The sequence below is a fragment of the Oryx dammah genome, unplaced genomic scaffold (genome assembly GCF_014754425.2).
Source record: "Oryx dammah isolate SB20612 unplaced genomic scaffold, SCBI_Odam_1.1 HiC_scaffold_23, whole genome shotgun sequence".
In the NCBI taxonomy this organism is placed as follows: Eukaryota; Metazoa; Chordata; class Mammalia; order Artiodactyla; family Bovidae; genus Oryx; species Oryx dammah.
Genome location: NW_024070207.1, coordinates 125,007,761 through 125,023,254, shown reverse-complemented (window position 1 = coordinate 125,023,254; position 15,494 = coordinate 125,007,761). Strand labels below are relative to the sequence as shown.

At 44.8% G+C, this 15,494-nt stretch overlaps 1 protein-coding gene across 6 annotated transcripts in view; it reads left to right on the top strand.

Moving 5' to 3' along the window:
• Positions 1–15,494, top strand: part of TBL1X (transducin beta like 1 X-linked) — a 153,922-nt gene that overhangs the window by 76,283 nt on the left and 62,145 nt on the right. For 4 of the 6 annotated variants that reach the window (XM_040266493.1, XM_040266491.1, XM_040266494.1 and 1 more), the window contains one exon: positions 4,258–4,346. The gene's annotated coding sequence lies outside the window, so the exon portion shown is untranslated. The remainder of the gene's footprint in view (positions 1–4,257; positions 4,347–15,494) is intronic. The other 2 variants (XM_040266492.1, XM_040266495.1) reach the window with 1 other exon arrangement.

Here is a 15,494-nt window from a genome sequence, read left to right as displayed (position 1 = left end):
TTGTGATTGAAAAAAAAAACAAGCCAAGCCTGGAATCTCTTCACCTGTGTTTTGGAAAAGACTTATTAACACCTGACTTGATCACCTGGCCAGGTAATTTGTAGTATCTTGGTGAGTTAAGAGTTAAGCATAAGCAGATAAATTGAAACTTAATACCATGGAATCTCAGAGCTAGAAGGCACTTAACTGTATCTAGCTCCCCCCAAAAAAGACATTTTGTTTTTAACATTTCAACATACCCTGATGAGCTGTTTATCCCTGAATGCAGAGGAGTACTTTAGCCACCGTGAAGTACAAAGAGATGGTATAAGGCACTGTTCTTGCTTTCAAAGTAGCTTACAGCCTCATAAATAACAAGGGCAAATCAATAAGTTCACAGATCTTTTTATGTGAATTTAAAAAAAAAAAACAACCCTTTGGCAGATTTCAAACATACTAAGAAATGAAAAGAATAATGGACTTCCAAGTATTCATTGCAAAACATCAGAAATTTTCAACATTTTGCTAAACTTTTTGCAGGACTCTTTATTATAGAAAGCGTTTACACGTTATGTGTATTTACAGGAAAGGATAAGCCTATAAACTTCCTCTCTTATAATCTTTTATACTTGATTTTCAAGCCCTTCCACTCAAATTTCAACTTTATTTTGTTAAAGCCATTTTTCTTTCTTTTTAAATTTTTTTTGCAAACAGGGATATTCTTTCACATGAATGATGTAGTTTCTTCTTGCTTTCATTTGTACCTCATTAAGTGATGGGATTATCTGCTGAACCTTGCATGTTTTGCTATTCCTATTCCAGAGACTTTCTCTCTGTAATAGTTATTATTTTGCTTCATTGCTCTTAAATATTTTTTCTTTATCACAATTTTTTTTTTTTTTTTTTTTTTGGCTATGCTTCGAAGCATGTGGGGTCGTAGTTCGCTTACCAGGAGATGTGCCCCCTGTAATGAATGTTATCAGAATTCATTGTTATTCTCATGCTCTTAATTCACTGAATGCCCTGAATTATTTTGCAGTTGGATATCTGATGTTTTTGTGTCTCTTAGTGAACCATTTTCTCTATACAGAATCCATAGTTGACCTCGGTAACCCATTTTAGATTGTGACAATCTAGGCTAAAGTGTCCCCTAGGTATTCCTTTCTGAGTCTAAGGCCCATGTGAAAGCGTTCCTTCTAATATTGCACAGTAAGAATAAGGCAGAAGTCATGAAGAGAAGTGTCTGCTTGGTGAGTCTCCTGTCGAGTAGGTTTTTTCCCCTCCATTCTTGTCTCTTCGTAGGAAAGAATTAAAACGACAGACCGACACAGCTCAAGCAGGCAGGATTTATTAAGCAAGCCACAGGCAGGACAGTCTTCAGACAGGAGAGTGGACCCACACCCGTTGGAGTGGTCTGGTCTCATTTTTCGGTTTCCCTTTGTATACGTTTTTCTCTTCCCCTTGGCGGTTCCTCGGGCTCCGTTGGCTATTTCCCCTTGCAGAATAGGGCTTGTGTCTGCAACCAGTCAGGGAAGGGAATGCAATTAGGGTGTATGGTCAGGCCAGTCAGGGAGAGGGCCGTGTTAGGCTTCTTCCCCCCAAGAGGTTCTTACTCCAGGCCTCAAGTTTTTCTTTTCATGGTCTTTGTCCTTTCCTGTGCCCTGCACATGGTTCTTCTAGTCATCCCTTCCTCTTGACTACCATCTTGGACTCTTGTTTCCCTACTCTAACCTACCTAACACTAAAGTCTGTCCCATTAAAATATAGTTTCTGGATATTATAAGCATTTGGGGGCCTGATCCGTCTACTGTGTGGAAGACTGTTCTGTGAGTTGTAGATGCATAATGCTATGCCAATAGCTTCCCTCCTCCAGTTGGGACAACCAAAAAATGTTTCCAGACATTGCCTGATATCCTAGAGTCCCCTGGGGCAGAGGACACAGCCCACCCCTGGTTGAAAGCACCTGTGTTACCACTGTGGACGTGCCATGGTGCTTCCGTGTTTTTATTACGGGTAACTTGGCTCAGTTGGTAAAGAATCTGTCTACGATGCAGGAGACCCGGGTTCAATCCCTGGGTCGGGAAGATCCCCTGGGATTGAATGGAATCCAGTTCAATTCAGCTGATTCAGTGGAATCAATCCAATTCAATTCATTCCCTTCTCAAATCCAAGATGGGAATGGCAGCCCACTTCAGTGTTCTTACCTGGAGAATTCCATGGACAGCGGAGCTTGGTGGGCTACAGTCCATGGGGTCACTAAGAATTGGATGTGACTGAGGGACTCACACTGTCAGATTCGATTTATGTTTACCTTTGAGAATTAAGGAATATATTGCATTTGTTAAAATCATTTGCATATCCCACAAATATTTTTCAGTTCCATAAATTCTTGCCAGCACGGTTTATGGATAGTGGTTCTCTTTGGTTGTTCATAATGGGAAAATCAGAAATGACAAGGTATTGGAAGGTCAGATTTCTCACTTTAACTTCTTATTTTTTAGCAGTAAACTAATTAATTGTCATGTTGTATAACCAGAAAGTCATTAACCAAAGTCATATTTCACATGTTTTGTGTGTTTATAACACACAGATGATGTTAATTACTCTTATTGAATTTAACAACTTATATCAAAGATAACCTTCAATTTGTGAGTTACCATCTGTTTTGGACCAAAGAATAGGTCCAAACTAAATACTGAGGCTTTTTTTCTTTTTTTCTGAACAGCTTGTAATAAGAGCTGTTTATATATTAATTGCCTAATTGAATTATTGTGGATCTTAATGTTTTAATTTTCAAGCAATTTGGGGCTTATTGTGGTGACATCTGCTCATATTTTGATAGTTTATAGTATTTAGCAGTCTCATCAGAAGGCTATTTTGGGTTTACAACACAGTCCTGAAAATAGTTGCTTTCTGCATCAGGTTAGTCTCAGGAGTATTGTCCTGTTTCATCTCTGCTACAGAATTTATTTCATAATGAAATGCATTTTTATTTTATAAGAAAACTCCATATTCCCTTGTCCCTGCTTCAGTCTAATGCCCTTAAATGTCTGTTCAAACAACTGTAGAGTTCTGTTTAAATCTTATTTTCCTTCAGTGGTAGATTTTCTTTCAGTTGTTCTGGTTATTACTTTCATCTTACAGATCCTTATGATGTTTTAAAAATGTACTTGTAATGAAACTTAACAGCCTGTGAACCTGCTTATAGAATCTTTTTAATCTCCTTTCTTTGAACAGTGTAACTATAAACATACCTCAGTGGGAATAATTTCCTTAAAAACGTTTCAAGAGGTTCTGATTAATTCACTAATAAGAAACAGCTTCATTCATAGCCCTGCTTCTGAATTTGAATTACATTAAACCTGGCACCTTTTTATATCACTTAAGACTATTGAACAAGAATTTACAGAAAGTGGTAGTCATGTAATTTCGTTAGTTTTTGAGCATGTGGATAATTTAAACCCTGTAGGAGCCTGGACTCACTCACAACCAAAGACATTTTGTAAGGAAGGAGGTACATATCCTTAAATAGATGCTGGTTGACTGCTTTGTATTTATATTGACTGAAAAAAGCAAGCTTGTGATATGAAGGATTATCTTGTGAGATATACCCCTGGCTTCTTTAGAAATCTGTGCAAATACAGAACTGCTCTGAAATGGAAATGTAGGAGAATAATAGAGGAAAACTTGAGACCTAGTAGTCAGTGCTTCCTTGCTTTATTTTAGGAAGCCGAAAGAAGCAGGGGGGGGGGTGGGCGCCAAGATTCTAATGTTTCCCTGTCTCGTAAATGAGTGAATGTCTGCGCAGAAACATGCATGGCGTGATTATTGTAACACTGGCCCAAGCACTCTTTATAAACTTTCTGTGAAGCGTCTTTCTTCTCTTTAGGATGTATACAGTGTAATTTATTGATTGTATATGATACACTCCCTAAAACAGAGATGTTTCAAGTGGGCGTTCATTATCATTGAATGATAGCAGAACCGTTGTCTGTGCTAAAACCAATGTTACTTATTTTGAGACGTTTTCCTTGTAAATCTCTGCACGTACCATAATGCTGATGGCTGGTTTTAATTACTTCCTTTTTTACATTGCAAATAAAAGTACATAGTTTGTGTAAAAGTTGAAGACAGAGGGTGTGAAACAGTAACATGTGTTTGAGATCACAAAGGAAAAGTAGAAGAGGAGAGATCAAAGGTGAACAATTCCCAGAGAATTTTCAGGTTTATTTTGGTTTTGTGTTTTTCCTGTTTTTCAATCTCGTTGTTTCTCACCAGGCAGGTCCCAGCAGACACTTGGCGGTTCCTATGATTGGGTGCTGGGGAGCCCACTGGTTCAGAGGTCTACACATGAAGTCACCCTAAAGGTACACCCCTGCATTTGATCTTTGTTCTCTCCCTGAAATTCGTTTCAGACACAACTGCATTTTGCCAAAACTGAACACTTTCTGTTTTAAAATGATATATGTCTGAGGTCGTCTTGCTGAAGTTCGAGGTAATTGTTGTTTAATCGCTAAGTCATGTCTGACTCTTTGCTACCCCGTGGACTGTAGGCCACCAGGCTCCTCTGTCCATGGGCTTCTCCAGGCACGAATACTGGAGTAGGTTGCCATTTCCTTTTCCATGAAGGTAATAGACAAAGCATTATTAAATAATGATGTGCTACTTACTTGATTCTTTAAGATGAATTGGGCTTTTTTGCCTTCTAAGAATTTTGGGAAATTCTTAAAGAGATGGGAATACCAGACCACCATACCTGCCTCCTGAGAAATCTGTATGCAGGTCAAGACGCAGACAGTTAAAACCGGACATGGAACAGCAGACTGGTTCCAAACTGGGAAAGGAGTACCTCAAGGCTGTAAGTTGTCACCCTGCTTATTTAGCTTATATGCAGAGTACATCATGTGAAATGCCCTGCTGGATGAAGCACAAGCTGGAATCAAGATTGCCAGGAGAAATATCAATAACCTTAGATATGCAGATGACACCACCCTTATGGCAGAAAGTAGAGAACTAAAGAGCCTCTTGATGAAAGTGAAAGAGGAGAGTGAAAAAGTTGGCTTAAAACTCAACATTCAGAAAATGAAGGTCACAGCATCTGGTCCCATCACTTCATGGCACATAGATGGGGAAACAGTGGAAACAGTGAGAGACTTTATTTCTTGGGCTCCAAAATCACTGCAGATGGTGACTGCAGCCATGAAATTAAAGACGCTTGCTCCTTGGAAGAAAAGCTATGACCAACCTACACAGCATATTAAAAAGCAGGGACATTACTTTGCCAACAAAGGTCCGTCTAGTCAAAGCTATGGTGTGTCCAGTAATCATGTATGGATGTGAGAGTTGAACCATAAAGAAAGCTGAGCATCAAAGAATGGGTGCTTTGGAAGTGTGGTGTTGGAGAAGACTCTTAAGAGTCCCTTGGACTACAAGGAGATCAAACCAGTCCATTCTAAAGGAAATCAGTCCTGAATATTTATTGCAAGGACTGATGCTGAAGCTGAAAGTCCAATACTTTGGCCACCTGATTCGAAGAACTGACTCATTGGGAAAGACCCTGATGCTGGGAAAGATTGAAGGCAGGAGGAGAAGGGGACAACAGAGGATGAGATGGTTGGATGGCCTCACCGACTCGATGGACATGAGTTTGAGCAAGCTCTGGGAGTTGGTGATGGACAGGGAAGCCTGGCGTGCTGTAGTCTATGGGGTCACAAAGAGTTGGATACGACTGTACTGAACTGAAGATGAAGCTGAATACGGAACCAGCTATTTTAAACTTTTCTAGGTCTTACCAGGAGCAGATGACACCTTCTAAAATCAGCCCCTCTCATCAGCATTATGAATTAAAATTAAGCACCAAAATTGATTATAATTGAGGGCATGAGTCTGTATCTTATTTGGCTCCTGTATCTTAATTCTTTGCTTTGTTAGTTTCTTAATATGATTTGTGTCTATCTGCAAATTGGTTTCCTACTTAACCTTGAGAGTTATTAGAAAAACATGTAGCTTACTATCAGTAGATCTAGTGAGATGATAAGGTGTACCCAGAGGAGCAAACCGAACAATCATAGATGCACAGACATCAAGAATGGAAGCCCCGGGAGTTCCTTGGTGGTTCCAGTGGTTAGGAATCTACACTTTCCATTTCCGGAGGCAGGGGTTCCATCCCTGGCCAGGGAACTATGATCCCGAAAGCCTTGTGACACCCGCCCCCAACAAAAAATGAAAAGCCAGAGTTGAAGCCCACGTCTCAACCTAAAGCTGATGGTTCCCCTCTCCACCCTCTATCAAGAAGCAGCACTGTTAATATTTTGGAAGATGGAATTTTAGCATTTGATTTTATCCTTTTTTTTGTGTGTTTTCTGGTTCTTTAATTGTTTTAATGGGAAAAAAAAAAAACACTGATAGGAGTGTTGTTATTTTAAAAACATAAAAGGTAGAAGTTTGCAAAAGATTTTTTTGCTGTACTGCTTTAAAAAGAACCAATCAGAAGTAAAATGATAGGCCCAAATTTAACCACAGGAACAATCTTATGTGGTATTTTTGTTTAAGACCAAACATGTAGCAAGGTAAATATGTACCGTTGGCCCTTGACTGGGGTCATCTGCTCCGGTCCACTTATACGTGGTTTTTTTTTTTCCCCAGTAAGTACCTAACTGCTGTGCACAGTCGGTGAGTGAATCCACAGATGAGGAACCATGGATATGGAGGGCCCACTGTAGTTATAAGTGAATTTTCAGTTGTGTGGGATTTTCACCCCAAACTCCATTTTGTTCAAGGGCCAGCTATATTAGAATTTCAAAATTTTACTTAATTATCTGGAAGGGGTAGTTTGGTTTTTTTAAAAATAAAAAATTAGAAAAGGTTAATTGAGTCTGTGACATCGCATGTTCGGGTTGTAGCATGAGTCTTTTAATGGGCAAAGAATATTCCATTTGTATGGACGTACTACTGTATTCTATTTATCCATTCATCAGCTGATGGACATTTGAGTCGTGTTTACTTTTATTGAGTTGTTCAGAATAGTGCTGCCATGAACATTCGTGTATAAATTTTATCTGGTTATGTACCTTCATTTTCCCTTGGGTATATACCTGAGAGGAGAATTGCTCGGTCATATGGTAACTCTGTTTAACGTTTGGAAGAGTCATCCCAACTTCTTCAAAGTGGCTGCGCCATCAGTCAGTATTTTTAAAACACAATTGAGTCATAGTTTAAATGTCAGAGGGAAGAGGGGAGAGAGAATGTCTGTTGCTCACCAGTGTCTTGATTGAGTCTGAATTCAGTATTCAGGGAACACACAAGCTTTGAGTGAATTGAATTGAGCGCACACGTTGACTTCCTGCTGTGAGTTGGGCATTGGTGTTTAGTTTCATAGATGACTCTGGAATTTTGTGTAGCCTTTGATGATTCCCTGTGCGATTTCGACATGCGGCTGTTCATTTGGATTATGCTGGGGAAAGGCATTGCTGCTCACATACCACAGTGCCCCTGGTGCCTCTGTGACCGTGAGCTTGGGAGTCATCTGTAAACCACAGCCCTTTGTCTCTGCGCTGGGTGCTGTGCGTCAGAAAGTGAGGGCTCATGTCTGTTCCTGTTGTTGTTCATTTGCCAAGTTCTGTGTGACTTTCTGCAACCCCATGGATTGCAGCACGCCAGGCTTCCCTGTCCTTCACCATCTCCCAGAGTTCACTCAAACCCATATCCATTGAGTCGGTGATGCCAAAAACCATCTCATCCTCTTTTGTCCCCTTCTCCTCCTGCTCTCGATCGTTCCTAGCATCAGGGTCTTTTCCAGTGAGTCAGCTCTTCACATCAGGTGGCCAAAGTATTGGAGTTTCAGCTTCAGCATCAGTCCTTCCAATGAACACCCAGGACTGATCTCCCTTAGGATGGACTGGTTGGATCTCCTTGCAGTCCAAGGGACTCTCAAGAGTCTTCTCCAGCCCCACAGTTCTAAAGCATCGATTCTTCGGTCCTCAGCCTTCTTGACGGTCCAGCTCGCCCATTCATACAGGACTACTGGAAAAACCATAGCTTTGACCGGGTGGATCTTGGTCTGTTCCCATTTGACTTAGCCTGGTTTCAGCAGGTGCCTCCTCGGAAAGCAACGGACAGACAGCAGATGACGGCTGTGGTGTCTTCTTGGCTCTTCATTGCAGAGAGACCGGTGGGTTATCCCCGAGGAGCATCCGTCCACATTCTTGGGGCATCACCTTCAGGTTCCCAGACAGGAAGATTTCCGGCCGGAAAGCAACAAGGCGGGCATGCTCTAATGTAGACAGGGGAGAATCCTCAGGAGAGCGAGGTTGGCAGACGTTTTCCATCAAGGGCCAGAGAGTAGATGTTGATAGTTGATGCTTTGTGGGCCCTGAGGTCTCCGTTATTCTGCCTTTACCCTGTGAGACCCGCTACTGATCATACACAAATGAACGAGTGTGGCTGAGTAGTGACATTGGTAATACTTTGCCGATGGGCACTAGAATTCCAGTGTCATCGCAATTTCAGGAGTGGCAAAATAGGATTGTTTTGATTTTCCTTGCAACCATTTAGGAACAGAGACTCCGTGGATAGCTCCTGAGCCTTACGGAAGGTGGGCAACGTGTGAATCTGCCTGTGGGCTGCAATGCACCAGCCTTGACCTCGAGAAAGACACCTGTTTTATTTCTCCTCAAACCATGAGCTTTGAGTTGAGGGCCTCTGACGTGCAGCTCTGCGAGTTCCATGGCGAGCTTAAGACAGCATCCACATTGTGGTTCCCCTGGCGGCTCAGATGGTAGAGAGTCCGACTGCAGGGTAGGAGACGGGTTCTATCCTGGGGTCAAGAGGATCCCCTTGGAGGAGGGCATGACAACCCCATTCCAGTATCCTTGCCTGGAGAATCCCCATGGACAGAGGAACCCGGCGGGCTACAGTCCATGGGGTCGCAAAGAGTCAGACACGATTGAAGTGACTCACACTTTATTACTAAGTTGTGGTTGCTTCACCAAGACCCTGCAGTTGCTCATGGACTTTAGGAATTGTAGGCCCTTCCATGAGCAGAGTGGCACTGAACGTGTGTAACCAGCCTTCCCCAGGGGACATTTGATCATGTCTGGAGACCTTTGAGGAAGATGTTGGCTCCTGACACCCAGTGGGTGGAGACCAGGGATGTTGTTCAACATCCTCCAGGGTGTCGGGGACCCATCACAGAGATCCATGTGGTCCCGAGTGTCCACAGTACCGAGACTGACGACCCTTCCCTGCTCCCGTCAGTATTTCTTTCTGTGTTTTGATCTGCGCAGTCCTCTGGCTGTGGGAATTTCACCTGCCGAGCGTTGGATGAGAAAACTGAATGCCTTCCAAGCTTGCTGATTTAAGTGTCAAAGGACCCTGTTGCGATGCTCGACTTCACGATGCTTTTAGTATTTTTCTTTTATGCAGTGTGTCGTTGTTGTTGTTGTTGTGTGTGCATGCTTGCTCACTCGTGTCCAACGCTTTTGAGACCTCGTGGACTGTAGCCCACCAGGCTCCTCTGTCCGAGGGATTTCCCAGGCAAGAATAGAGGCATGGGTCACCATGCTCATTTAAAGCTGAAGCATCACAATATATTTCTGTTGTCGTTGTTTGGTCGCTCAGCCGTGTCCGACTCTTTGCGACCCTGTGGCCTGCAAGCATGCCAAGCTTCCCTGTCCTTCACTGTTGGCCTGAGTTTGCTCATGTCCGTTGACTCAGCGATGCCATCCAGCTAACTCATCCTCTGTCGCCCCCTTCTCCCCCTGCCCTCAGCATCTCCCTATTTGAGCACCAAGGTTTTTGAGATACAGGCTGACTCAGAGGGCAAAGCATCGCCTGCCTTTATATTTACAGAGAAAGCCACAGGGTTTTGTTTTGTTTTGTTTTCAAAACTCTGGAGACCACATTATAGGAGTCGATGACCTCACTTAGGACTCCACCTACCACAGAAAAGGCAATCATCCAAGCCAAGATAAATCTTGCATATGTGGCTGAAAATCACAGTGTGTGAGAGCTTTTGTAACCAGCCTGTGTACATTGCTGTGATTTATCAGAGGGCCTAGTGCAGAGACTCTCATTCGAGCCCCTCGATCTCAGAGATAATTAAAGTCTGTAAATTAATTTACAGACTAATCGGAAGCCTTACTGGCAGACCCACGTCCTCCAGCAAAGAAGGGAAAGGACATTTTTACGTTGAAGCTGTCTGTATCTCCCGAGGCACTTAGCTACGACAGCTCGGGCGCCTGAACTTGGATTTCACCTCATGGACGGAAGGCTGTAAAGTGAAACTGTGCTGTCGGAGTTAACATGTGTGTGTCTGTCTCTCTGACGCAGACCTTACTTAGCAGTGGCTTGCTGTCATCGGGGTGAACTTTTTAGGAAGGTTTCCCTCTGGACCTGTCTCCTGATCTGGCAGAGAAGTGGGGGAGGGGGTCAGGGTGTGCGGCTCAGAGGATTCTAGACGGGGACCCATGGCTGCTTGGGAGGGGGCATGTGGTCTTGGCTGCACGTCTGGGCCAGGACACCCCGTCCTCTCGCGTCTCCGTGCTTCATGCCTGTGTGCACAGGATTGGAACAGAGCTCACCAACCAGCCACTAATGAATCCGGGCGGGCAAATAGGCTCCGAAAGGCCCCTTTCTGAAGGCCTCACCCTGGGGGTGTTTTTTGATTTCTGTGAAGCGTGTCATTATTTTTCTAACCCAAGGAGGCTCCCTTCTCCCTGCTGTCTCAACCCTGCCAATTTCTTTCCTCCTTAGCTGGGTTGTTCTCATACTGATTTCTGAAGAGGCTGCCAGATTTTAATTACATCCTAATGAATGTGACTGCAGTTCACGTTCGTAGGAGGAAATTAGGAAAATACTGAAAAGGCACGCCACATGTACATGGATTTAACTCCAGCATCATCCCAGCCCTGGAGAGACTGGTGTATTTTACTTTACTGTTTACATTTTAGAGGGTATCTTTTATTTGTACATGTGTGTTTGTGTGTGTGTGTGGTTTGTGTGGTTTAGTTGCTAAGTCGTGTCTGACTATTTGCAACCCCGTGGACTGTAGTCTGCCAGGCTCTTCTGTCCATGGAATTCTCTAGGCAAGAATACTGGAGTGGATTGCCGTTTCTTTCTCCAGGGGATCTTCCCCACCCAGGGATCGAACCTGGGTCTCCTGCATTGCAGGCAGATTGCTTACCCACTGAGCCACCGGGGGAGGCCTTGTGTGTGTGTACAAAATGAAACTTAGGCACACGCGCATTCCATTTGAAGCCTCCTTTTTTTTTTTTTTTTTTTTCACACAGCACTGTATCGTGGACGTCATCACCAGTCATGAAAATCCTTTTGAGGACTACAATCTTACTAGGTTACTTCATTTCTCTTATTCAGATGGTGGCGTTAGTGGTTAAGAACCCGCCTGCCAATGCAGGAGACTTTCAGTCCCTGGGTTGGGAAGATCCCCTGGAGGAGAACAGGGCCATGCACTCTAGCATTCTTGCCTGGCGAATCCCATGGACAGAGGAGCCTGGCGGGCTGAGGTAATAGGGTTGCAAAGAGTCGGACACACTGACGCAAGCTAGCACGCATGCGTGCCGCTGCTATGCATGTGAACTCTGGTGAGGAAAGAATAGTTCTTTGATTATGTTTATAATTTTGGACCCTTGGGCTCCCAAGTAAATAAATATAAATATAAAATTAGTGAAAAATCTTACCTTGGGGGGGACTCTTTTTCTTACTGTACAATAATATGCATACAAATACTCTTTAGTAAAATGAAGATAAGTCTGGGGCGGGGAGAAAAGAGGCTGAATCCACTGTTGACATTTTCTTGTTCCCTGTCCAATCTATTCTGTATATATCTATTCTGCAGTAACTGAAGTCCAACTATAAAAGCCATCATTTATTGAACAGTACTCATTAACTGTCTTTGAACAACAACAAAAAGTTTGCAGTTGTCTTCCAGCAGTTACGTGGCGGCTTCGTTTCAGTTAATGCAAGCAGAGCAGGCGTGCAACCTGCTGAAACAGGCTTGCTTCCTCTCCACCTTAGTCTCCAGCAGTGTGTACGAGAGCATTTATATGTAAATATTGATGCAGACGTTAAACTTCTAGTCTCATAACTGGCCACTGGAAAACACAGTTTCCATTTGAAAAGAGAGCAATGTTATGGACTTCCCTGGTGGCTCGGGAAAGAATCCGCCTGCCTATACAGCAGACACAGGTTGGATCCCTGGGTTGGAAAGATCCTCTGGAGGACGAAATGGCAACCTACTCCAGTATTCTTGCCTGGAGAATCCCATGGTCAGAGGAGCCTGGTGGGCTACAGTCCATGGGGTTGCATAGAGCTGGACACGACTGATCGGCTAAACTACCCCCAGTGTTACGGAGAAGGGAAGCCAGCAGGTGAGACCTACTGCGTTGCAGTCGGCAGAGAATCTGTGGAAGCGCCTTGCTGCAATGAGGTCATTTACAGCAGATTTTCCAGCAGCTCTGGCTCTGCACCCTCACCTCGCGTGGAATCAAGTCCTAGAGCCCTGAGCCTCGTACAGAAGATCACTTTATGTGATGCATTCTTCCAGTGTCCAGGCCAGCAGACTAGTAGCAGAGACAAGACCTCAGACCGACTTTTTCTTCCATCCCTGGAGAACGAAGGAAGGGGATGCATGAGAGGATGTTAAGAGACTGCGTCCTAACGGCACTGATTTGCTAAGAGAGAAACTTCTGCCACGGATGATATCACGCTGAACACCACGCTCCCCACCCTGGAGTCACTGTTTCTGAACCAGGCTCCCCGCCCTTGGGCAGGGAAACTCACTCGCCCTTTCTGTCTTCATCTCCCAGAGCCCACGTTCAAGTGGCCCTGTGGTCATTACATCCTTACAGTATTACATCCTTACAGAATACTGTAAGATCATCACAGAGCAGTTCAGATTTTATTGTTTGGGGAGCGGTCCAGTCCCTTCCTGGAGTATGAGAGCATATTCAATACTGTACACGTAATACAGCCAAACCCTTAGACACCATTTCCTGCTCCCTTTAAAAAAAAATACTATATATTTTTTAACTTTGTATTTGGTATTGGGGTGCAACCAATTAACAACATTGCTGTAGTTTCCAGTGGAAGGCAAAGGGACTCAGCCGTACATTAAATGTATCCCTTCTCCCCCAAACTCCCCTCCCATCCAAGCTGCCACGTGACATTGAGCCGAGTTCCCTGGGCTGTCCAGCAGGTCCTTTTTGGTTCTCCATGTTAAACACAGCAGTGTGTACATGTCCATCCCAAACTCCCTAACTATCCCTTCCCACTTCCTTCCCCCTGGGAACCATGAGGTTATTACAGAGGATTGAGCAGAGTTCCCTGTGCTGGACAGCAGGTCCTTGCTGGTTCTCCATGTTAAACTCAGCAGTGTGTCCATGTCCATCCCAAACTCCCTAACTGCCTTTTCCCCCATCCTTCCCCCTGGGAACCATAAGGTCATTACAGAGGATTGAGCAGAGTTCCCTGTGCTGGACAGCAGGTCCTGTTGGTTCTTCATTTTAAGTATAACATCATAGACACGACTTCTCTTGCAACTGAATTTCGAACTGTTTTGTGACCTTGGTTATTAAGAGTCTTTTGCCACCTGGAAATTGAGTTATTAAAAAAGGAAAAATACTCTAAATATCTTCCCTTAAGCTTCCTGATGGATTTCAGCCCCCCAATGGTTATTTATGTTGGAATACTCATGTTAAGCAGGAAGTCTCCAGACGTGTCATCAGCTCACACTGATTTTTTCTTCTCCTGAAACCAGAACAGTGAGGGAATGTGTGGTTTTTACCACACAGTAAAGACGGTCATTTCCTTTCTGCCCAGTCACAACTGCAAAGATCTCAGATCTACCTAATGGGAGGTGCCTCCAATGAAAACTCTGGAGAAGGGCATGGCAACCCACTCCGGTATTCTTGCCTGGGAAATCACATGGACAGAGGAGCCTGGCGGGCCACAGTCCACGGGGGTCACAAAGAGCCGGGCGCGACAGAGCACACACGTGCATGAATCATAACTGGGTCAGGCAAGAAAATAAAAAGAAACACCATGTCACTAATCAAGAACCCACTTTTGTTGTTGTTTTTGGAGGCGTGTTCCTTGGGGGCGGGTGTGGTCTCTCTGCTTTGAGGATGCTTGCAGGCGGCCGGAGTAGGATTAAGAGCCCTCCCGGGTCTCTGCGGTGCTCGGGGCCCTGGTCTGGAAGTGTGTGTAGAAGCATGTCATCCTCACCACCTTCCCGGGGGAGGGGGAGGGCAGCGGTTTTTAGCATCCACAGTTGGCATAGGTGGAAAATGGAGGACTGCGGTCCACAGCTGCATAGGGATGAAGGTGCAGTCAGCATCAGGCCTCCTGGCTCAGCCTCAAGCCCCCCCTGACACCCCGAGTGCCACGTTCTCTGTTCTCCTTGGTGCCCTCAGGACATGATTCCCCTTACCTCCAGCCAATCAGTCGTTGGAGGTCCGAACCATCGCCCTGGGGTTCCCCGAACTTCGTTGCAGCCAGCACAAGCATTTTCCTGGAGGAGGGCGTGGCAACCCACTCCAGTATCCTTGCCTGGAGAATCCCAGGGATGGAGGAGCCTGGCAGGGCTACACATAGTCCACGGGAGTCGCAGAGGGTCGGACACAACTGAAGCGACAAGCATTCTGAGCTCTGTAAGAATCCTGCTTGGCTGATGACACAGGCCGACTCCTGCCATCTCAGAGTCCACGGTCCAGGCACACAGGCTGGTCTTCCTGCCCCTGGGTCCCGGTCCATCCTTGAAGATGAGCACTCGGTCCATCCTTGAAGATGCTGGGGTCTCGGCCAGTCTGCCGCGGAATTGAACTCTGTCGGTTCGCTCTGTGTCCATGGGGCGGCTTGCTGACTCCCCGCCTCCTGATAGAAGTCACGTCACTGTGTCGATGACTCAGCTCCTCGCTGATGTGTGTCTCGGGGCCACGTGGGTGCACCCTGTCGGTTCGGTGACCGTCAGGTTCGGCATGGAACTTCGATGCGTGGGAGGTTGCTGTGAGTCATCTGTGCTGCAGACCCACAGGTGTGAACGGTGCCACGTGGTCACCTCACCTGGGGGTGTCGACAGGACTGTGGGGGTACCCCCGGTAATCTTCCTCGTCTGTCCATGGAAGGGCCAGCTGGTGCAACCAGCCACCTTCTGTCCCGGGGTTCTGTTGAAGCTCGGTACCAACCGCTGCTGGGTCTTCATTGAATCAAGTCGTGGTATTTGTTCTCATTTTCTGGTGCCCCTGATTTTGTCTCTGTTAATGTGGTTTATAGATGGGTCCATGCCAGCATTCTAAAACACATCAGCTCATATTTTGGGGGATACTTTTCACCTGTATGTTTATATATTTAATTGTAAAATCTTTACATAAGCAGAAAATACAGGGGAAATTTTTCACCTGTATGTTTATATGTTAGATAATTATAAAAGCTTTATGTCACCAGAAAATACAGGGGAAAATTTTCACCTGTATGTGTTTAGATAATTATAAAGCCTTTAT